Here is a 22,866-nt window from a genome sequence, read left to right as displayed (position 1 = left end):
TCCAGGCCAAGAGTCCAGGATCCTGGGAGAAGCAGGTGGGTGGGGCTGTGGGGCTGGCCAAGTGCCCCACTGGAGGGCCCACTTCCTGAAGGCAAGATGGGGCCCAGCTTGGCCCCCTACAGGTTTCCCTGAATGGATGCCCCCAAGCGCCCCAGGACAGGCAGGAGGCAGGCACTCCCAGGCTAATGCCTCCTTCAGGAAGCGGTAATTGAGGGGTTGAGAATTAGATAATCAGCACCGCCAGGAGGTGGGTGCCCGTGTGTCGCCTTTGTTCCCAGAATGAGCAAGCGGGGGATGGGAGGGAAAGAACCCGGGGCCCGCTCGGGGTGGCTGGAAGGGGGAGTGGGGTGCCCTCAGCCCTCATCTGCTGCTGGGAGGAGCTGCTGCTAGGAGTAAGGATGAACGGTTGCCTGAGCCCCCAGCGGGGGTGTCCTTGGGGAGCCAGCTGGGCCTTGGGGGGGCCTGGGAGCCCCTCCCCTGACTTCTCCTGGGGCTTCCCCGCCACCATTGCGCACCAGAGAGAGCCCAGGAGCCAGAGGGATCTCTGGCTAGCCTGACTGGTCCGCTTATTAGCCGTGTAGCCTTGCTGAGTCCTAAAACTCTTCTGCCTCAGTGGCTTCCCCACGACCCCTCCTGAAGGTGCTCCTTCCTGGCTCATGGAGCACTCAGGACAGTGCCCACCACCAGCTCTGACCCTGCATCCAGGCTGCAGGGAGGGCCTGGCATGCAGTCTCACTGAAGCCCTTCCAACCCCATGAGCCAGATCCCATTTTATCGAGGAGGAAACCGAGGCACGGGGAGGCCGTATGGTGTCAGGGGTCACACGCCAGTGAGGGGCAGGGCCGAGGCTTGAGCCCAGGTCTCTGGGACTCCAGGGCTCCACCTCCAGCAGGCTGTCCCCCCAGTCGGCCTGCAGTTCCCCTCCTGGTCCAGGGATGAGTCCCACAGGCTTCTTGACACCTGTCCAAGGCGACCTGGCTGCCGAGAGTCACCCAAGGAAGCAAGGCAGTCATCGTGGAGGTCAGGCAGGAGCAGGGCCCCCTTTCCAGCCTCTCCTTGATTCCCATCTGCATTCCCCTCGGTGCACAGCTGCGAGCATCCTACATGCTGCGAGCATCCTACATGCTGCGAGTGCTTCCTCGGCCCCAGGGCCCTCTTGTGAGTGCCAATGGTCCCTATGGGAGAGTCTTGCCCCTTCGTTGCTCGGGCCTCTCTTTCCTGGCCTTGGATGGAGGATAGGGCTTCCACCTCTGCAGCGATTGGTATCCATTACGGCCCCAGCCCCATTGTACAGATGTAATCACTGAGGTCAGGGGTGGGCCGAGGCTCTTCCGTAGGCCTTCTCTGGGCCTAGGATTCCTCTTCTGTCACATGAGGGCTTTGCACTAGCCCCCTTTCCCTTCTCAGCATCTCCTGTCTTTACCGCCACGGGCCCTGGGTGCCTCAAAGACAAGTTCAGAGTGAGGAGGAAGGTCTCCCAAAAGACAGGGGCGTTAAACTCACCCCCAGACCCTGCAAAGATGGGCGGGGCACGCACTGGCTGTGGGACATTTGCTGCTTCCCTGACTTCTCCGTCCTATTCGCCGCCTGTCTGGTATCAACCTGATGGAAGGCCTGTAGCTCAAACGGTATCCTGGCAGCGCCACATCTCACCTCGGACCCGGAGCACGGGGCCCGAATTATTCCCCTCCCTTCTCAAGCCTCAGCGTTCTCATGTGCAAAATGCGGACAATGACACTGGCTTTCAGAAGCTCAGAGGCTACAAGGTGGACAAATTGGCACCGAAGCTATACACATATATACATACTTTTTATGTTTTTTTGGTTGCACTCACAGCATATGAAAGTTCCCGGGGATTTTTCTTTTTTTCTTTTTAGGGCCGCACCTGCGGCATATGGAGGTTCCTCGGCGAGGGGTCAAATTAGAGATACAGCTGCCAGCCTACACCACAGCCACAGCAACGCCAGATCCGAGCTGTGTCTATAACCTACATCACAGCTCACGGCAGTGCTGGATTGCTGACCCACTGAGCGAGGCCAGGGATCAAACCTGCATCCTCGTGGTTCCTCGTCGTATTCGTTTCTGCTGTACCACGATGGGAACTTCCCAGGCCAGGAGTTGAACCCTCACCACAGCACTGACCGCTGCTGCTGCAGTGGACACCAGGTCCTTAGCCCACTGTACCACAAGGGAACTTTGGGTTTTTTTGCTTTTTTTTTTTTTAATATCCCTTTCTATTGTGGTTTATTCTAAGAGTGTGGATATAATCCAGTGTGCTGTACAGTAGGATCTTTTGTCTATCCATTCTACATTTAATAATTTTCATCTACCAACCCCAAACTCTCAATCCAACTGTTCCCGCCCCGCTCTTGCTTGGCAGCTGCAAGTCTGCTGTCTGTGAGTCTGTTTCTTTTTTTTTTTTTTTTAAATTTGTAGTGTGGAGTTCCTGTTGTGGCGCAGCGGAAACTGAACCCAACTAGGAACCATGAGGTTGTGGGTTTGATCCCTGGCCTTGCTTGGTGGGTTAAGGATCCGGTGTTGCCCTGAGCTGTGGTGTAGGTCAAAGACGCGGCTCAGATCCTGCATTGCTGTGGCTGTGGTGTAGGCTGGCAGCTGTAGCTCCAATTCAACCCCCAGCCTGGGAACCTCCATATGCCGCGGGTGTAGCCCTAAAAAAGACAAAAGACAAAAAAAAAAAAGGTATTACTTTTACTGAAACATAGTAAAGGCAAACACAAGATTTTTTTCATTGAGAACTAAAAGCTATGTTTCTAGATTTTTCCATGTTGAACTGTCAGTAAATATCTACTTATATGGCAGAAGACAGGCTATCCCTTCCATAATTGACTTCCTTTTTGGGGGGAGGGGTTATTTTAATGACTTTTATTTTTTCCATTATAGCTGGTTCACAGCGCTCTGTCAGTTTGCTACTGTACAGCAAAGTGACCCGGTCACACACACATACACACATCCTTTTCCTCCCATTATCCTCCCTCACGCTCCATCACAAGTGACTAGACAGAGTTCCCAGTGCCTCACAGCAGGATCTCCGTGCAGCTCCATTCCAAAGGCGATAGTTTGCATCTATGAACCCCGGATTCCCTGTCCCTCCTCCTCCCTCCCCCTCCCCCTTGGCAACCACAAGTCTGTTCTGCGCGTCTGTTGTGCAGGGCAGGTACTCATCCTCCACTTGCTGTTCCCTCTGCCTGGCATGCTTTTCCCCCACATCAGCCTGGCTGGCCCCACTCCTCCTTTGGGGATTGCCCTCTCATCTCAAGGTATAACCCTCTCACCACACCTCCTCTTTTTCCCTCCTTATCCCACAAAGAATTGAATTCTTTAAAACAAATTCTATTGGAGTATAGTGGACTTGCAATGTTGTATTAGTTTCAGGTGTACAGCGCTGTGAGTTATACATATAAATAAATCCACTCTTGGAATTCCCCTTGTGGCTCAACAGTAATGAGCCGGACTAGTATCCATGAGGATGTGGGTTCAATCCCTAGCCTCCTGCAGTGAGTTAAGGATCTCATGTTGCTGTGGCTGTGGTGTAGGCCGGCAGCTGTAGCTCTGATTCGACCCCTAGCCTGGGGAAGTTCCATATGCTCCAAGTGTAGCTTCAGGCATTGGTTGTCCAGTGGTAGAATTCTCACCTGCCAAGTGTAGCCCTAAAGAGCAAAAAAATATGTGTATATTTCTTCCCATGTAAGTTATTACTGTATTTAATTATTTTACCTTGATCGTTATCTGTCTCTTACACTAAGATGGGAGTTTTGAGGTGCAGGGATTCGCATCTGCTTTGTTCACGCCTGCTTTTCTGGTGTCCAGAGCAGTGCTCAGCACATAGCAAGCACTGTGTATAGTTAGTGAGTGGACACCCATTTTATAGATGAGGCAACTGAGGCCCGGAGAGGTTCTGAGCTGCTCCAGTGGGTGGTAGAGCCAGAGTACAGCCTTCTCAGTGGTCCCCAGACCTATGAGAAGCTCACAGGCTCACTGCCAGCCTAGGCCTGTCTCCCCTCCACTCTGCTCTAGGTGGCAGTGGTGGTGGGCTGACAGTCCCCATCGCCCCCTACCCTGTCCCTCCCACCCTCCTTCGGGGACCAGAGGCAGGGAGGAGCCTGATCCCTCCCCTCCCCCTCCAGGGCTGCCTGCACCCACCCCCCTCTCCACCCTAGGCTGGAAATCTGACACCCGAGGCCCATCTGCTGCCCTCCTGTCCTCCCGCCCCTGGAGGCCGCTGGGCCGGCGGCTGTGGAGCAGTGATTGTTCCGGGCTGAATGGGCAGGCCTGGTGCCCAAGCCAGGTGCACCATTGTGAAGGCCCTGACACCTGCCTGGCGGGGCGCAGGCCCTGCCCGCACGGACCCTCGCCTGGCGAAGAGGAGCCGCCCACCCGCCTCCCAGGATGGGGCTGGGGGCCAGGCTCCTACCGGCTCCCCCCAGGGTAGAGCAACCCCAACAGCACCCTGAGTCTCCACCCTGTTCCCAGCCCCCCCCCCCACCTTTCCAGTCCTCTTTGCCTCTTGGCTCCAGTGAAGGCACATTCTAGGGGGTCAAATATGCCACTGCTCACTGTCTGTAATGGGCAAGAGACTCAAGTCCTCTGAGCCTCAGTTTCTCTCATCTGTAGAATGGGGGTAATCAGAGGCCACCGCATAGGAGCGTTAGGAAGATCACAGGCTGCCGTCCATGGGCCATGCTTAACACACTGTGGGGGACAGAGAAGAGCAGTTATTATTACTAAGAGCTAGCAGTGTGCAGATGGGAACCCGGGGGAGCTGGTCCCAGTCCCCAGCAGGCCCAGCCCAGGGAGCCCCCAGCCGCCCCCCCTGCCTGCCTCCCCTTGCCCGGCCTCCCGCCCGCCCTATGAAAATTTAATGCTGGGTAATGACAGTCTGGGCTAATGAAAGAGGCTTCTCTTCTGGCAAAAAGAGAAAAACAAACAAAAATCAACAACCTGCAAGGGGGCATTAACTTTTCATGAGATGCTCTCCCCACTGACACCCCCCCACCCTGGCTCACCCGGGCAGCGCCAAGCCCCCTCCTTCCTCCCTTCCCTCTCAGCGCTGGGCCGGGCAGCCTGGGGTGGGGGTGGGGGATGCTCTGGCGGCCTGGCTCTTTGGGGGGGCAGCTTCCCTGGGGGCTCCTCCACAAGGCATCTGCCAGCCCTGGGGTGGGAGGGGAGCCCCCGAGGGCTTTGGGGAGCCCATGGGGGGGCTCTGGGATGGGGGTCCAGCCCACAGGATCTTCTCTGGGCCATGGGCAGGGGGTGAGGGGAACGGAACCCAGAATGGGTGGGAAAGACCAGGAAGGGCTCAGCCCCGGCCCCACCATCCCACCCCAAGCCCATCTGCCTGCTGCCTCCCGTGCAGCCAGAGGCTTCCCTAGCTCAGCCGTCTCTGCTGCCGGCGGGCTGGAAGCGGTTAGAAGAAAGGGCAGGCAGCATCCTCGCTCTTTCCCTCTCTTTGTGGCATCCTGGAGAGCCATTGGCTGCCGCCTGTGATATCCTGAGAGATGCGACAATTAATTTTCTTTTAATCAAGGTCGGATGAAGTAAATTGGTGCGGTTCTGCAGCCCTTCATTTTCCGTCTTTGCAGTGATGCAAAACAAATATGATCAAATTATGCTCCTTCTCACCTTATTGAATTAGGAAGCATGACTGATCAGAGGGAGTGGGAATGTTCCCTACATGTAGCCCCCACCTGGTCCCCGCCCCCCAGCCTTGATCTCCCTGCTTTCAGGAAGATTCAGAGCGTTTTCACCTCCCCAGGGACCTCGGGGTGTCAGAAGACAGAACCCAGTGTGGTCTGTGGTCAGCGAGTGAGTGATTGAATGAGTGAGTAAATGAAGAATAAATGAGTGAGTGACAGATGCCACTGGTCCTTAGAGCCAGGTCGAGCTAAGAGAAGGACTCACTTTGGTGAAGACCAGAGGCACCCCTTCTCGGCTGCTTTCTAGAATATTCTCTCTAGAATATCACCTCGTTTGCATCTTCTTAGGGTTATCCTCATGTGAACTTATCTTGTCCACGCATCCATCAGCCCATACACTGTCTCTCCCAGTCTAGTATCTGTGCTCTGCAAGCTCTCTTGTTGGCCACGAGTCCTGGCACCCAATATGTGTTCATTAAACATCTGTCGGTGAATGATTCTAAAACATCCTGAGTGACTGGACTTCTGGTTCAGCAAGAGTGACGGGTATCCTCAATCCTAAGGCCATGTCATTGGTGCCACACAGAGGTCTGAAGTCAGGGCCACCAGAACAAATTCTGCACGACGGGGGTTGAGGAGGTGACATTGAAGCCAAGTCTGAAAAGGTAGGTAGGAAGTGGACCCAAGGACAGACAACAAGGAGAACTTTCGGGCAAGAGAATTTTGTGTTTGGAGGCTGGTGGTCACAAGTGGGACAGGGCTGCCCATGAGTGAGGGCTGGGCCCTGGGGCACTTGCTAACTTGGGCTCAAACCCCAGCTCCCTCTGGGACATTCCAGATTTTCCGTGGTGCCCTCTTACAGTGAGGATGACAACTGACACTCCATCTCGGAGTCAGGAGTCATCGAGGAATGAATGAAGTGACAGCGCTCTCAGGTGTCCCCAAGCAGTAGGCACTGGGTGAATGTCAGTCACCACATCACCAATGGTTTTGTTTGTGTTCGTTTTTTAACCATAGCTTTTGTTTCTATTATGAAAGGCAGGTTGGCGCTGGATGGGGAAAGGCCTTGAATGCCACGCCAAAGAGGGGGCCAGAGTAGACAGGTAGGTGGGCTCCTCAGGCCTCCGGCAGACCCGGCTCATGGGGCTCAGAGCAGGGCTGGCAGGTTGGATCTCTGAGAACAAATCCATTTTTCTGGAACCAGGACAGCTGGCTGTTTGAGGGACCCTGCTGGGCATCCTTTTCTAAAGCAAAGACTTTCCGTAAAGTAATGATCCCCCTTGGGCATCGGGTTAGTGAGTCAGATTTCCTTCGGACCTGCGGGAATCCTCCATCGTGGGCAGCGCCCAGTCCAGGTGAGAGGGAGGCACTGATGAAGCAGTTACCAGCTTGGGGAGCTTGGCGCCTAGCTGGGGGACAAGGCACGAGTGCGCACACGCGCACACACACACACACACACACACACGATAAATGCCAGGAAGTAACAAACAAGGGAATACACACATGCACACACACTCTGAAGAGAACAGGAAAAACAGACTGGGGACATTGCCCAGCCCCCCAGGGTCAGGCATGCTGATTCCAGGGCCCCGGGGGGAGGGCCAGATGGCACGGGGCTTCGCAGTGGGCAGGGAGTCTGCTCAGAGGAGGCCAGAAGGCTTTAAATAGGGGTGTAGGTGAGGGGTTCCCAGGGGAAGGAGAGGTGCTTGGGAAGGTTCAGGGAACGGGTGAGTCCCTAAGGATTGTGAAAATGTCCCACAAATCTAGTCCTCAGAGCCTTCGGAAAGCTCCCCCTCCCCATCACCTAGCCCCGCAGAACCCTGCCTCCTGAGCCTTCCACAGTTCTGGGGCTCTAGGATTAAAAGGTTTCAGGAGTTCCCATTGTGGTTCAGTGGTTAGTGCATCTGACTAGGAACCATGAGGTTGCGCGTTCCATCCCTGGCCTCGCTCAGTGGGTTAAGGATCTGGCACTGCCGTGAACTGTGGTGTAGGTCATAGACGTGGCTCAGATCTGACATTGCTGTGGCTGTGGTGTAGGCTGGTGGCTGCAACTTCAATTAGACCCCTAGCCTGGAAACCTCCATATGCCATGGGTGCAGCCCTAGAAAAGACAAAAATAAATAAATAAATAAAAAACAAAAAATAAAAAAAAAGGTTTGAGGCTCACAGCAGCCCGATCTCCAGCCAGACTCGGGACAGCTTACTGTCATGGGCCAGCTTTAGGCTTCCTCGCTCTGTCATGTCTGAGCTGTGTGACCTTGGCCTAGTGACTTGACCTCTCTGGGTTTGGATGAGGTGAACCTCCCGGGACTTGCTATGTGGCCCCAGCAAATGCCTTGATCTCTTTGGGCCTCCTCTGCCTCAGGGGAGTCAGTTGGCTCTGGGTCCTCATTGTAAAGACGGGCTGCATTGTAAAGAGGCCAGGGGGTGCCTAAGCCATTGAGCAGATGGGTGACTCTGGGTATTTCTCCATGGGACTTCCCAGCGCGTGCCTGCTGTGCCCGTGGGCCTGGGCCACAGCCTGTGGGACCAGTCTCTGGGTGGGGACTTCTCACCAGCTGAATCATTCCTCCTGGGGTGCAGCTGGTGACCCAGATGGGGCAAGATCGTGACATAGGTTTATCTCTGCCATCTCTCCAGGGCCTCCCCTTCCCCTTCCTGTTCTCGTCTAGTCACTGGGTGGGCCAGACTGACACTGTGACTACTCAACCCCACATCTTCTATGCCAGACAAGGTCTGTGGTCCTCCTAGGCCCACGGTTTCCTCTTCTCCAAGTTCAATGACAATAGTAATAGCTGCCATTGACGCTTACCAATTATGAACTGCTTTGCATCTGTTATATCTAATCCCTCTATTTGCCAGGCAATGTTATTCCTGTGACCCCCATTTTAGAGATGATGAAAAAGAAATTGATGAAAGGAGAAGCTGGGTGGCTTGCCCAAGTTCACAAAGCTAGAAATGGCTCAGGCTGGTGCCAGAGCTCATGAACTTCCCATGATGCTTTGTGCGTTTGTCTTTATCGCCTCTCTTCTAACTCTCTAGTGGTCCTCTCTCCTCTCAGAGTCCCAGGGGTCCCCACCTGGTTCCCATTAAACTGACTTGTCCCCATCCTGGTCCATCAGGGCTCTGTTCTCCCAGTGGCTGATCCGATCACTTCATCCAGCCAGTTTCTCAGGTCGCCCTTCCAGGAACTGCTAAGGCTATCGGAGGAGCCGTCTAGAGATGCCGCCTGAGTCCAAAGAAGCAAGGGGGGGTGTAGGAGTGTCTCTAGTGGGGCCTTCAGTCTGCTCTGGCAGTGGCTGGGGTGCGGGACACTGGGGCCTTGTCCCCAGACAGGGCTTAGAATGCAGGTAGGAGGTGATGAGAGGGAAGGGGCAGCGCCAGGGGTGGGGGTGGGGTGCTCCCAGCTGGTGAGCGGTGATCCTTCTTATCCTGGCATCAGTGCTTCGCTGCTTTTCCAGGCTGAAGTTTCAGATCTCATTTTCACTTTGATCACATCAAGAGGGGGTGGCGGGTAGGCCAGGAAAGGGTGGGGGTAGGGGCCTTGAGGGGTGAGAGGGAGAGTGGCTTCCAAGGTGACACCCCCTCCCTCGACACGTATGAGAAGTGATGCTCTGAGGACAAATGACAAGGCGGCCGGAAGCCAGTGTTCTGACAACAAGGTCTCAGGCTGGGCATCGCCTCTGGATGGTTTTTTATCCAAATGAAAACAGCTCTGCTGGTTTCTTTTCCCTTCTGATGACCGAAGTCATATCTGTTTGTTCTGTAAGGCTCAGACAATATGGAAGCGAAGCCCCCAAACTGTCCCTCCCTATTGCTGACGCTGGGGGAAAGGCAGCTGTTTCTGTGCATAGAGCCGCACAGGGATCTTTGTCCACCAGGGAAAGCAGGATGCCCTGCCTCAGACTGTTTTGAAAATGGCCTCATTCATGTCTAGTGTCTTTTGAGTATCTCTCCAGGTCAGCTGAAAGCTACGTTCCCTGCTTCCTTACTCCGGGCCTCAATTAACCAGTTCCTCCACACTGGACACTGAAGTTGTCATGTTTGGTCCTCTCTGGTGAGACGGAGGCTGATCCTTCGTTCTTCTCTCCTGGTCCCTCTGCTGGGACGTCTCAGCCTCTGTCTCCCCCATTCTGCTCCATCCACTGAGGAGGGTCTCCGCTCACAAGGACATGAGCTGGCTCAGGCGATGGGCAGGGTTTGATGCAGTGAAAGGAACAGGGGTGTGAATTCAAAGGGCCCGGGTTCAAGCATCCCTTTGCCATATCCGCACCCTGAGGACTGGAATAAGCTCTTTACATCTGTGAACCTCAATCTTCCAATCTGAAAAATGGAGGAAATAATGAACGCACGTGGCAGGGCTGCTGCGAGGAATTTGTGAGCTTGTGGGTGTGATATGCTAATGTCCTGGGCTTGGGCATGAAGTGGGACTTGACAGAGAAGAGGGCATTGGTCCAGGGGAGGCAGGGGCAGCCTGAGCAGAGGTGTTGGATGGACACTGAGGTCCGAATTCCTTCATCCTCCCTCCCACCAATCGCCTCACTTGTATTCTTCACATTTACAAAAATCACACACACATACACACACACACACGGAGAAATCAGAGAACACATAAAGAGTCGAAAAAGCAAATGTAATTCCCTGGCCATTTGATCCCTGCAAATTAACTACAGCGCCCATTTTTCTGGTCATGGATTGAGAAGAGGGGGACCCGTTCCCATTGCCCAAGGGCCCTCCACCACAGAACCAGGAGGCTGGACTTGGTCCACAGGAGGTCGGTTTGAGAGGGACGGTCCCGGCGGAGAGGGTCTGCATCCCTGAACAAGGCGATGGAGGAGAAGAGAGGGTGCTGCGTGCTCCAGGGCCAGAGGCCGGGGCAGTCCCTGGCTGGGGGCCTTGGAAGTGGCGTCCTCGGGAAGCTGGGACTTGAGAGTGGAGGAGCAGGGCTGTGGCGTGGGGGCCGGCGGCGTTTTGGAGGAGAGACTGACAGAGGGGAGGGCGGGGAGGAGAGGAGGAGGAAGGGGGCAGGGAGGGACCATTTGCAGCCAGAAACCGGCATCTGGGAGGGGGGCTGGTGGAATGAAAGATGGTGGTGGGCTCTGAAAATGTGTGTGTCAGCAGTGGGCAGACCCCGCCAACACTCGGAGCTGCCAGGCGGGGAGGCACTTTCAGGGCGAGTGGAGAAAGGGCCAAAGAGCCGGGTCGAGCGATAAATCCCAGCAAGGCCTCCTCGCACCCCCAGAACCCCATCTCCTCCAGCCACTCCGCGGGGGAGTGGGCAGGATTGGGGGGCCCCCCTCCATCCTTCTCCATCATCCCCTTGCCATCGCCATCTCCCCAGGAACGTCCTTCATCCGGCCCGCAGGGTTCATGTCACCCCATGGAGCGCGGGCTCTGTGCCACTGTACACTTCGGAGAATCATTAGCAGAAATCATTAGCTAGAATACAGCCTCCCCCATAAATCTCCCCTGCACCTGGATCGTTTGTCCGTGCCTAATTTCCATCTCCCGAACTCTATGATTTGTCCCTCGTTTGATGAGCGCTTCTCCCATCAATTGTGCCGTAAGTGCTCGCAGAAAAAGACCCCCTGCGCTGACCCCATCTCAGACAGACGGGCTTGGGCTCCTTGCCCTGCCTGCTGGGTGGAGGCCCCCTCCCCAGCCCCCTCCTCGGCTCGTCCCTCAAAGGGCAGCTTAAAGACACTGTGCCCGCCGCCTCCCTCAGAGACGGGAGGTTGAGCTGGGCCCAGAGTGTGGTTGGGACGATGTCAGGAGGAAGGTGGCGAGCGGGAAAGGCCAGGGGCGGGCTGGCGGGTGTGGTGGGGGCAGGGTCCTGGGTTAGGGGTCACCTCTGCCCGCAACTTGCTGGGTGACCTCAAACATGTTGCGGTCCCTCTCTGAGCCTCTATTTCCTCTTCTGGTACAGGGGGTAACGCTGCCCAGCGGTCACGATTAGGGTGAGAGTTGAGGTCCATTCACTCACTCATGCTTTCGCACATTCAAACATCACTCAGGAGTCCCCATTGCGGCTCAGCCAGTCAAGAACCCAACTAGTAACCGGGAGGATGTGGGTTCGATCCCTGGCCTCACTCAGTGGGTTAAGGATCTGGCTTTGCTGCAAGCTGTGGTGTAGGTTGCAGATGAAGCTTGGATCCCAGGTGGCTGCGGCTGTGCTGTAGGCCGGCAGCTGCAGCTCCGATTCGACCCCTTGCCTGGGAACCTCCCTATGCTACAGGTGCGGCCCTAAAAAGCTAAAAAAAAAAAAAAAGGCAGCTGAATCTAGGAAACAGGCTGAGGAGCAGAACTCGAAGGAAGGGTGATCTCAGGCACTGTCCTCAGGAGGCCTTGAGACCCCAAGGAGGTGACCGCTCCCCAGACTGGGGCAAAGATGTAGAGTCTGGGAAATCGGGAGACACAGCCGGCGGGGCCTTCCCAAGCAGAGCAGGTCTGGAAGGCGCCCAGGCTGTGACACGTGGAGCTCTGGGTTTGGGGACACAGAGTTGAGCCCTGCCCATCCTGGGAGGGTGCTGGGAGTTCCACCAGGACCCAAGGCAGGGGCGGGTCCTCTGGGGAGGAAGCCGGGGAGAGGACCACCTCGTTTAAGGCTGGGAACTGGCCCCCACCTGGAGGGCAGGGGAGGGTCCCGCCAGCACGGTGATGGCTGCACCTGGCATTTCAGTGAGGTCCTTAACGCCCCACTGTGGGTGGGTGGCCAGGGATCCTGCTGGTCGGGTGTGTACGTCACATGGCCTCGGGTGAGCTACTTAACCTCTCTGAGCCTCAGTTTCCTCCTTGAAAAAGAAAAAGGATAATAATCTCACCTGCTTCCCAAGGCCGATGAGAAGATTAATTATAAACGTCTTACTCTGGACCGGGCACATAGCAGGCACTCCGTAAATGACAATTGTTGTCATCCTCCCAGGGCTGTGACATGCTTTTTCGCTTTATTACTGCCTCGAAAAAATGAAAAAATTGCCCTCATACCTAATTTATGCCCCCCCCCTTTGCTTTTTAGGGCTGCACCCGTGGCATATGGTGGGTCCCAGGCTAGGGGTTAAATCGGAGCTATTATAGCTGCTGGTCTACACCACAGGCACAGCAATGCTAGATCTGAGCCATGCCTGTGACTTACACCACAGTTCACGGCAACACCAGATCTTTAACCCACTGAGCAAGGCCAGGGATCGAACCCGCAACCTCATGGTTCCTAGTCAGATTCGTTTCCGCTGCGTCACGATGGGAACTCCTGATGTATCCCCATTTTAAAGGTAGAGAAACTGAGGCCCAAAGCAGCTCAGACATTGCAAGGTTTCAAGCAGCCAGTCGGCAGTGAGGTTGGAACTCCAACCTGGGCCTCCCGACACCCACCCCTCCTTCCATGTTACTCGGCCACAGACCCGGGCACAGGGTGTCTACCCCCATGTATGAATTCCCAGGAGCTGAAAACAAAGAGCTGGGATTCAGACTCATCACCACACTCCCACGGGGGTGACTCACCTGAGAGAGGAGACCTGGGACCTGCCCCAGCACATTTCCGCCCCCTGGCCTGGCAGCAGCAGCCTGGCTGACCCGAGAGCCCGGGAATGGGCGGGGGGTGCGGAGGAGGCGGGGAAGCAAGGGGCTTTCGCATCTTCACCCACCCGGCAGATGGTTTGAGGCCAGCTGTCTTCCTCAGCCAGGGGGTCCCCGATACTCTGAGAGCAGCCGGGGTAGTACCCTGGGCTCAAGGGCAGCAGAGGGGAGCTGGGGGTGGGAGGGGGGCATGGGGCCGGGCGCCACAGGCTGGGAAGCAGCTTGCAGTTTTTACAGGTCACATTATCTTTTATGGGCATCCTAAAAAGAATGTCAGGCACTAGAGAGGTTTTTTTCCCCCGCTTCTCTCTCTCTGACTCTGATCACTGCAGTCACCACTGCAGGATTTTTATTGCAGGCTTTGCCTCAAGGAGCTGGGCAGCCCACTGGGACCAGCTGAGCTCCGGGTCTGGGGGAAAGTTGGTTACTTCTTCCTGGAGTGGGTGGGGTGGGATTGGCACTGGCAGCACGCTCCCTCCCTCTTCAGGCTGGAAAGGGCCCCTGCCTCCCCCATTCAGCTAGGGCATCATTCAGACTTCCTAGTAGTCTTCCCCCTCCACCCCCCTCCCACCCCCGAGAGTTTCTGCCCACAGGGGAATTCAGTCCGGGATGGGGGTGGATTCGCTTTCAGCATCAGCTCTCTTGCCTGGTATATCCCAGGTGGGGGTGGGGCTTGGGTTCCCAGACCCAGACTCTCCTCTCCCCTTCCCAGATGCCTCGGCTTCTCCTTGGTCCCATCATCCCCTGATAGTGATCCCAGAAAGAGGCCTGGCTCTTGAGGTTCCCAGAAGCCAGCTTTGGGGCCCAGAAGTCCTGCCCAGGCAGCCTCGCCTCCCGCATCTTTTTTTTCCATCTTTTTAAATTTAATTTAATTAATTATTTATTTATTGTCTTTTTTGCCATTCCTTGGGCCGCTCCTTCAACTTATGGAGGTTCCCAGGCTAGGGGTCTAATCTGAGCTGAGCTGCCAGCCTACGCCAGAGCCACAGCAACGTGGGATCCGAGCCGAGTCTGCAACCCACACCACAGCTCACAGCAACGCCGGATCATTAACCCACTGAGCAAGGGCAGGGACCGAACCCGAAACCTCATGGTTCCTAGTCGGATTCGTTAACCACTGCGCCTCGACGGGAACGCCTTTGTCCATCTTTTTAGAGCCACACCTGCAGCACATGGAAATTCCCAAGCTAGGGGTAGAACCATGGATGCTAGTCAGATTGGTTTCCACTGAGCCTCGACGGGAACTCCATCGTTTCGGGGGGTGAGTTTAATCCAGAGCTATAGCTGCCGGCCTACACCACAGCCACAGAAACGCAGAATCCAAGCTGCATCTGCGACCTATACCACAGCTCACGGCAATGCCGGATCTTTAACCCACTGAGCGAGGCCAAGGATTGAACCCATGTCCTCATGGATATTAGTCGGGTTCATTACCACTGAGCCACAACAGATACTCCCCTTCATTTTTAAGGTGGGTTGGATCCTTCAGACCTCACTATCCCAGGGCATCGTGTTTGGGGCTTTGGCTCCTTACCCTTGAGGAAAAAAAAAACACCATTCTGGAATAGACAAGAGAAAAGGTTAGAAGACAAGGGTATTGGGGGGGGGTGCATTTAACCAGGAGAAGGGCGTTCATAGGCTCTTCCAGTCCCCATGGGATGGTGATTAGTGGCATTGGTTTTGGGTCCCCGCTCCACCACCTACCATCTCTGAGTCACAATTCCTTCCTCTCAAAAATGGGGCTGATGGTAATAGTCCCTACATCATAAGGTTGTGGGGAGAAGTTAATGAGTTCACAGGGCCTGGAATACAGTAAGTGCTCCATAAATGCTAATAGTCATCGTTAGTGTTACCATCCCTCAAGTCTAGGTACCTCTGAGCGGCTGTGCTCTGTCCCTGGGGACCCCAGGAAAAGGGGGCGTAGGCTGACAGGGCAGCAGGAGGCCCCCAGGTGACATAGCAGGAAGAACTCCAGGCCTTGATACCAGCAGCCAGTGGGATGGGGTGTGACAGCGCCTTCCTCCGAAATGGTTAAGAAAGAGGGGAGACTGGCCAAGACAGCAAGTGCCGCCCAGGAAAATTAGGCAGCGGGCCTAATGAAAACCAGGCAGCGGGCCAAGTAAGAAATGTGACCTTCCTCCTGCCTCTCCTTTTTCTTCCCTCCAAGCCCAGGCTGGGGCGGGGCAGGGTCTTCGCCTTCTTCTGGGTGTTGGGCCAGAGGTATCATGAAGGTGGATGCTGAGGGTGGGGCTGGGGAAGTGGCAGAGGGGCCACCGTGGGAAGATGGGGGGGGCGGCATGAGGCTGGTCAGCGCGGTCTGGCCTTAGAGTCTGCCACCTGTCCTGGGCCTGCCGTGACCCTAGAGAAGCTCTAACACAAGTCCATCCTTTTACCCACAAGGAAATGAACTCCCAGATTGGTGCAGGGTTTCTCACAGCAGGCCCCGGATCAGAGTCTGCCTTGTACCTGGGCTGCTCCTGGCTTCCAGACCCTTCTGGCCTTCCCAGCTCTGGGCTTGACTGGAGGAACTTGGCCGCTGTCCCTTGAGCATCTGGCTTTCTCAAGCCGGGACCACTCCATGGCTGGGTCACAAGGTCTCAAACCTTTCCAAAGTGCTGCTGAGGGCAGCCCTTAGCCAGGGTGGCCTGGGAGGGAATCCTGGGAGTCTCCGTCAGTCTTGTGTTTCTCTTTAGAAGTTTACATAGGAGGAGTTCCCACTGTTGAGAACCTGATTAGTATCCATGAGGACATGGGTTCAATCCCTGCCTTGATCAGTGGGTTAAGGATCAGCTATTACCACAAGCTGTGGCTGTAGGTCCCAGATGCGGCACTGATCTGGCATTACCGTAGCTGTGGCCCTAGCCTGAGAAATTCAGGCTATGTATGTTGCAGGCACGGCCCTAAAAGGACAAAAAAAAAAGTTTACACAGGAGTTCCCTTGTGGCTCAGCAGGTTAAGGATCTGGCATTGTCACTGCTGTGGTTCTGGTTACAGCTGTGGTGAGGAGTCGATCTCGGGCCCAGGGAGCGTCTGCATGCCGCAGACATGGCCAAAAACACATGAAAGTTTACATAAGTGGGATGTGTTGCCCATAATGGATCTGTGTTCCTTCAATAAAAGACAACTCTCCCCGACCCGGGCCAAATTTAAGAAAGACATATGGAGATAATGCTTCAGGTTTGTCCTGTGGCTTTATCGCCCCCAGGCACAGAGCAGAGTCTGCCCCAGTGGGAGGCGCTCAGGGTTCACTCACCCACTCAGGACACCAGCCACCGGAGGACAGAGAACTGTGTCACTTCTGTTCACTGCTGTGTCTCCAGCACCCCCTCCCAGAACAGTACTTGGCACAGAGTAGGTGCTCAATAAGCATGTGTTTGTTTGTATGTTTGTTTTTGTCTTTTTAGGGCCGCACCTGTGGCATATGTAGGTTCCCAGGCTAGGGGTCCATTCGGATCTGTAGCCGCCGGTCTACACCACAGCCATAGCCATACCAGATCCGAGCCGCGTCTGCGACCTACACCACAGCTCACGGCCACACCAGATCCTTAACCCACTGAGCAAGGCCAGAGATTGAACCTGCGTTCTCATGGATGCTAGTCAGATTCATTTCCCCTGAGCCACGATGGGCACTTCTATTCGTTTAAGTTTTTGGCTGCACCTGCGGCATATGAACGTTCCCAGGCCAGGGATTGAATCTGAGTCACAGCTGTGACTGTGGCCATACCGGATCCTTTAACCCATTGTGCCAGGCTGAGGATCAAACCCACGCCCCCGCACTGACTGGAGCCCCTGCAGTCAGGTTCTTAGCCCACTGTGCCGTGGCGGGAACTCCAAATGTGTGGACTGAATGAATAAGCGAGGTCTTCTGGGGAGGCTGCCTGAGGAAGTGACATTCCAGCTGCAACCTGAGGGCTGAGGAAGTGGAGAGAGAAAGGCCCAGCTGCGGGCCAGAGGGGACAGCACGTGTGAAGAGCTTGAGCAAAGAGCCAGAGTATTCGAGCCGAATGGGGCTGCTGTGGGACACAGCGAGGGAGGGCTGTTCAGCTCCGTGCTTTTCCTTTCTGGCTGTGACCTTGTACATGGTATTGGTCCTTTCTGAGCCTCAGTTCCCTGGTCTGGTAAATGGGTTAATAAAAAGAACAACCTCTTCCGGAATTGGGACAAGCCAGAGGTTGATGGGCAGGGCCAGTCCACGGCCAGGCCTGAACACCCAGTAGGCCTAACAGTAATAATTTAAACATGAATGAATAATTAATAATGACAGTAATTCCAACTACCACCAGGAAGCTCTATTGTGCATTTTACACAATGCCCACTGCTCCGCCCTGTCTCAAACCCAGGCCAAGCTAGAGTCTGGGGTGCCCCCTTCCTACCCCTGCCCCTCCTGAAGGTCAGGCGGTCCCAAGGTTATCTCTGTTTTTCTCTGGATTCTGTGAAGTCGCACAGGTCACACTCTGGGGCTGAAAACTGTTGCTTTTTATAGCCTTCCCTGATGGCAAGGAATGCCTGTGGGGCCCGTCCTGGGGAGCCCTGGCCCCTGGGCAGAGATACCTCTGGGGGCTGGAGGCCCCGCAGCCATGCCAGCCTGACACCCCAGCAGTCTGGGGCCCTTCTAGGCCGGGCCCCCATCCTGCCAGGTGTCACAGGGCCAGGGATGCTGGCCAAGAAGGTGGAAGTGCCCTGGACAGAGACTCCCCAATTCCACCTCTGGTCCCTGGCAGGCCTCTATCCCACTCGCGGCTTGAATTCCTCATCGGCAAAATGGGCCTCTTGGGCCTTGCCTGCCTCCCAGGGTGGTGATGGCTCAGGATGCTTTGGGGAAGATGGGGCAGAGGGTCGGCAGGCCCAGCAGCCAGGCCCCTCTGATGGCAGGAGGGACAGGGAAGGAACCAGGGGAAAGAGCAGCCAAGATCCCGTTGTAGCTCAGCGGGTTAAGCACCTGACATAGGAGTTCCCGTCGTGGCGCAGCAGAAACAAATCCGACTAGGAATCATGAGGTTGCAGGTTCGATCCCTGACCTCCCTCAATGGGTTAAGGATCCAGCGTTGCCATGAGCTGTGGTGTAGGTTGCAGACGCGGCTTGGATCCCACGTGGCTATGCCTGTGGCATAGGGCGGCACCTGCAGCTCTGATTTCACCCCTAGCCTGGGAACTTCTATAAGATATGAGTACAGCTGTAAAAAGAAAAAAAAAGAAATAAAAAGAAATAGAGAAAGGCAGGCCAAACAGTTGTCATTTCAAAGGACTCGTTAGGAGGAGCGGGGGGGACTGTTTCTGTGTGGCAGACACTCGGCCTCCTCCGTCTCATTTCATCCTCACCCTGCGTCTTGGAGGAGGCACCACAATTGACGTCACAAATGGGGAAAGCGGGGCTGGCAGGGCCGCCGCAGTTGGCCCAAGGTCAACCGGCTTGGAAGTGGCATAGCAGGATTCACACCCAGATGTGTCCCTCGCTTCGTTCCCTTCCTCAGGCCGCCCCTGGTGACAGTGGGCAGCAGAGGGGACCAGATGGGGGACCCTGTCCCTGGGCAGGAGCCCTCAGCTCACAGAGTTCCTGCCTCTCCCTCCACCAGGCAGATGCTCGTCTCCGCATCCCCTGCCTCCCCCCCCGGGAAGGGGCTTGGCGCAGCCAGACCCACGCTGCCCTTTGCCCCCCCACCCCACCCCCTCACCTCTGCCTCTGCCTCCCCCTCCCTCCTTTTAATCGGGTTCTTATCAAGGATGATAACATTCAGCAATAATAAAACCTGGGTCCACTTTCTAACAGCTGATTGCCCCACGCCCTGATTCAGTGATACGGGAGCTGCGTCTTGTGCTGGTCTGAGGAGACCTCTCGGCAGCCCCCACCCCACCCCATGGGGCGTCTTCAGGGCACTTGGATCACTTCCACCCCTGGCTGGCTCCCTAGGGAACTTCTGGAGCAAGGAGGCAGCCTCCCATCTTCCCAAGAATCTCAGAGCTGCTTCCTTTCTGCCAGGACCTGCAGAAAGGGCCCGAGAGCAACCTGCTGTGTCCATCTGTCCATCCCTCTCTCCAAAACATAGCCTCAACAGCTACCTTCATCCAGCACCTACTTCGGGATAGGTTCTGTGGCAGTGTTTTCAGGCATTTTCTCAAGGAATCATGAATAGCAGATGTTATGCTTAACCCCATTTTACTCAGTGGCGAGCAAACTGAGGCTCAGAGAGGTCAAGACACTTGCCCAAGCTCACACAGCAAGTTAGGGGCTGAGTCAAGATTTGAACTCAAGTCTCCAGGGTCCATGCTATCAAGTGCCCACCTCCTGCCCCCCATCTGCGCCCTGCCAGGCGGGGAGCACCTGCCAAGCAGCACCCTGTCCTCACACAATGGGGTGGTCCTGCTCCAAGGGAGACAGGATAAGAGCGTGTTCCTTCTCCTTCTGCCACGAGGTCTGGGTGGCAGGGCTGAAAGGAGGCATTCCTGCTGCAACCCAAGCCTGGGCCCGCTGCCAGGCCTGAGCCGGGGTGCCTGCACCCCACAAGGACCTTTGTCCCTTTAATAAGTCCTCCTTGGTACGGGACGTCCCAGGGCGGAGGGCACAGCCTGAGTGCCAGGCCTGGGCAAGCCCTGCCTGGGGCACTCCCCTTGTTCTGGGGCTGGGGGCAGGGCACCCACATCTTTGACGACAGGAATTGGTTTCCCTGCACACAAGAACTGGGGCTCCCCATCAACTTCAGCCAGGGCAGGACTTAGGGGGTCCCAGGCACAGTGGTGGCAGCCTGGATCTTTCCGAAATAATATTCACAGACAGACCCTTCACCCTCAGAGTCTGGACGCCCCGTCTAATCCTTCCCTGTTTCAGCTCCAAACCCCCTGTCCTCTCACCTCTCTCCTAGCCTCCACCAGGCCTGGAAAGTATCGGCCTTCGTCCCTGCCAACTTTTGAGCCTCCACGGTCTTCAAGGCCCTGCTCCTGATGCCTCCTCCAGGAAGTCCTCGCTGACTGCTGCAGTTCACAGGAATTGCCCTTTCCTGCCGGGAACTCAGAAAGTCCTAAAGTAGAACATGCACCATCCTTCAGGTCTCATCAACCCGCACTGATTGAGCCCCTACTGTGCCACACCCTGGGCTGTACACAGAGTGGAGGGAGAGAAAAATGTATCGACACACTGTCCCGGCCTCGTGGGTGCACGCCGGCCTGTGGACAGAGAGCACATCATCCGCTCCTGGAGTACTATCTCTAAATAGCGTAATCCCCACCCTGTGCCCCCAGGCCCCCAGGCCCCCAGGTCTCTCGTCCCCGGGGGTGCAGGCTCCCAGGCTCAGCCCCAGCAGCAGCCCATAGTAGGTGCTCAACAAATACTTGTTGGGTGAAGAATGAACTGAATGAATGAATGAGTCAGTACATGTGGGCGTGTTTCATTTCCTCCCCTGGACGCCTAAGCTCCTTGCAGGCAGGGACCAGGTAGTCTTACAGTCAAGAAAAGCAAGGGTTTCTGGAGCTTACAGGAGGGGCATGTGACCAAGACTATGGCAGGTGCCCAGGCTCATGCTGTCACTTGGGACCGGACAATAGAGGGGTCGGGGCAGGGATCAGGCAAGAAGAGTATTCCTGAAAATGCCATGGCATGTGCCAAGGCCAGGGCCAAGACCATGAGGGAAAGAAGGCTGGCAGATTGGGGCAGGGGGCACCAAAGAGGAGAGAGGAGGGGGTGGCAGGGGGTGGGAACTTGTGAGTTACATAAAGGAGTCTGGACCGCCGATGGGCTTTGATGGGGCCGGGGGGCGGGGGTGGTGGGATTGATGGCTCAAACCCACTGCTGCATGGACAGCAGGTGGGCAGGACCAGGTAGGGGCCAGCCCCCTTTGAGGAGGTGCTTTCAGAATTCGAGGGGAGCCTGAGGGCAGCTGGATTTTCTTTTCCTCCTTCCTCGGCTCAGAGAGTGTGGGATTCCCACATCTTAGCCTCTGGGGACCACGAGGCTCATCTAGTCTTGTCTGAGCACCGATGCCCAGGGCTGGGGAGAGCCTCGCCTGAGTCTGAGAACAAGCTGGCTAAGAATCCAGGGCCCAGGTCTCCAGCCAGGGGACCGCCTCCCCACCACGCAGCAGGGAACCGGGGTGGGGGCACCTGCAAGGGCAGGGATCCCCCCAGGAGGCACCCACTCAGGTCACAGGCAGACAGTCTCAAGTGGCCCTGCCAAAACCAGGACATTTTTTTTAAAAAATCTTTTTAGGGCCATACCCGTGGCATATGGAGGTTCCCAGGCTAAGGGGTCAAATCAGAGCTAAAGCTGCTGACCTACACCACAGCCACAGCAACTCCAGATCCAAGCCTCGTCTGCGACCTACACCACAGCTCATGCCAACACTGGATCCTTAACCCACTGAGCAAGGCTAGGGATCGAACCTGCGTCTTCATGGATGCTAGTCAGATTCATTTCCACTGAGCCACGACAGGAACTCCATGACCAGGACAGTTAGAATGGTCCAGAACTGGGTGCTGAGGATGAAAAGAATTTTTCCAGGGAGCCGGAGTGGGAAGCAGCTGGGGGACCAGAATGGAGAAGATTCGGGATCCTGAGCCCACAGAGCCCCCAGCCCTGGTGGGGATTCCTTTGAGCCTTGCTGCTTTCAAAGAGGCTGCCTGAGTCGTAAAGCAATATGTTATTGCTTCAACTACAGGGGGTGACAGCAATGGCCACCGTGTCAAGCACCTCCCGTGTGCCCAGCACCGTTTCACTGAGCCCTCAAGATAACCCTGGGAGGAGGCTGCATCATTGCCCCATCCTACAGATGGAGAAACAGAGGCACAGATCAGTGATGTGACTGATGTGACAGCTAAGAGTGAGCGAGTGAGGATTTAAAGCCCAGAGGCCTGACCCCAGAACCACCTCTTAGCGCTGGAGGGCCCTCCCAGGTTATGCCAAGTTGAGAGGCGGGAATGAGTTTAAGCGTGACATGGAGTGACCCTGAGCCAGTGAATCTGCTTCTCTGAGCCTCAGTTTCTTTCCCAGAACCTGTGGATGAGGCTGGGCGGACCTCAAGCACCGCCGTGAGAACATAGGATGTTTAAAGTGTCTGGAACACAGAGAGGGCTCTGGGTGCATCGGCCGGGCCCTGCCTGGCCTCTGTGGGTCACCCTGCACCTCTCCCCACGCACATTCAGCCTCCATTCCATGCCAATTTGCATGCCAAGCTGCCAGCCTTGGCAGGTGAGCCAGGCCTGCATCCTTTCCTCCACCTTCTGCACATGGTGGGGAAGGAGCCTCTCCCGTAGGGTGCCCTTGTCGGGGCTGGGCAGGGGGCAGGTCCTCTCAGGGCTCCGTCTCCTCCTGGATGGGGTTGAAGAAAAGCAGGTACCCACCCAAAAGGCAGCCGCACTCTCTGAGGTCCCAAGAGTTCCGGAGAGAGGGGCAGAGCCCCCGACCTCCTTTCTCCAGCCCACTTCCTCAGCCCTTGAGAAAGGTGTTTAATGAACAAACACACGTTTGAAAAGAAGGATTTCTGGAAAGAATCTGTCTCCCCTGAGATGCCAAAATGAAATTCTCTTTCTCACCTTCTCTGATTGACTTCAGCTTGGATGTTGGTTCAAGTGAGTGCCCCGGGCCTTGACCTCCTCACCTGTAAAGTGGGCACGAGACCTCCCCCCAGGATAGTTGTGAGGCTTCGATGAAAGC

General features: G+C 55.9%; 1 non-coding gene across 1 annotated transcript; it reads left to right on the top strand.

Moving 5' to 3' along the window:
- Window positions 5,526-5,614, top strand: MIR9861 (microRNA 9861). Its single transcript, NR_128557.1, has one exon. It is a non-coding gene; the product is annotated as a microRNA 9861 (primary transcript).

Source organism: Sus scrofa, chromosome 6 (genome assembly GCF_000003025.6).
Source record: "Sus scrofa isolate TJ Tabasco breed Duroc chromosome 6, Sscrofa11.1, whole genome shotgun sequence".
NCBI lineage: Eukaryota > Metazoa > Chordata > Mammalia > Artiodactyla > Suidae > Sus > Sus scrofa.
The sequence above is the reverse complement of the archived record's forward strand: the minus strand, read 5'-3'. Positions and strand labels throughout refer to the sequence as shown.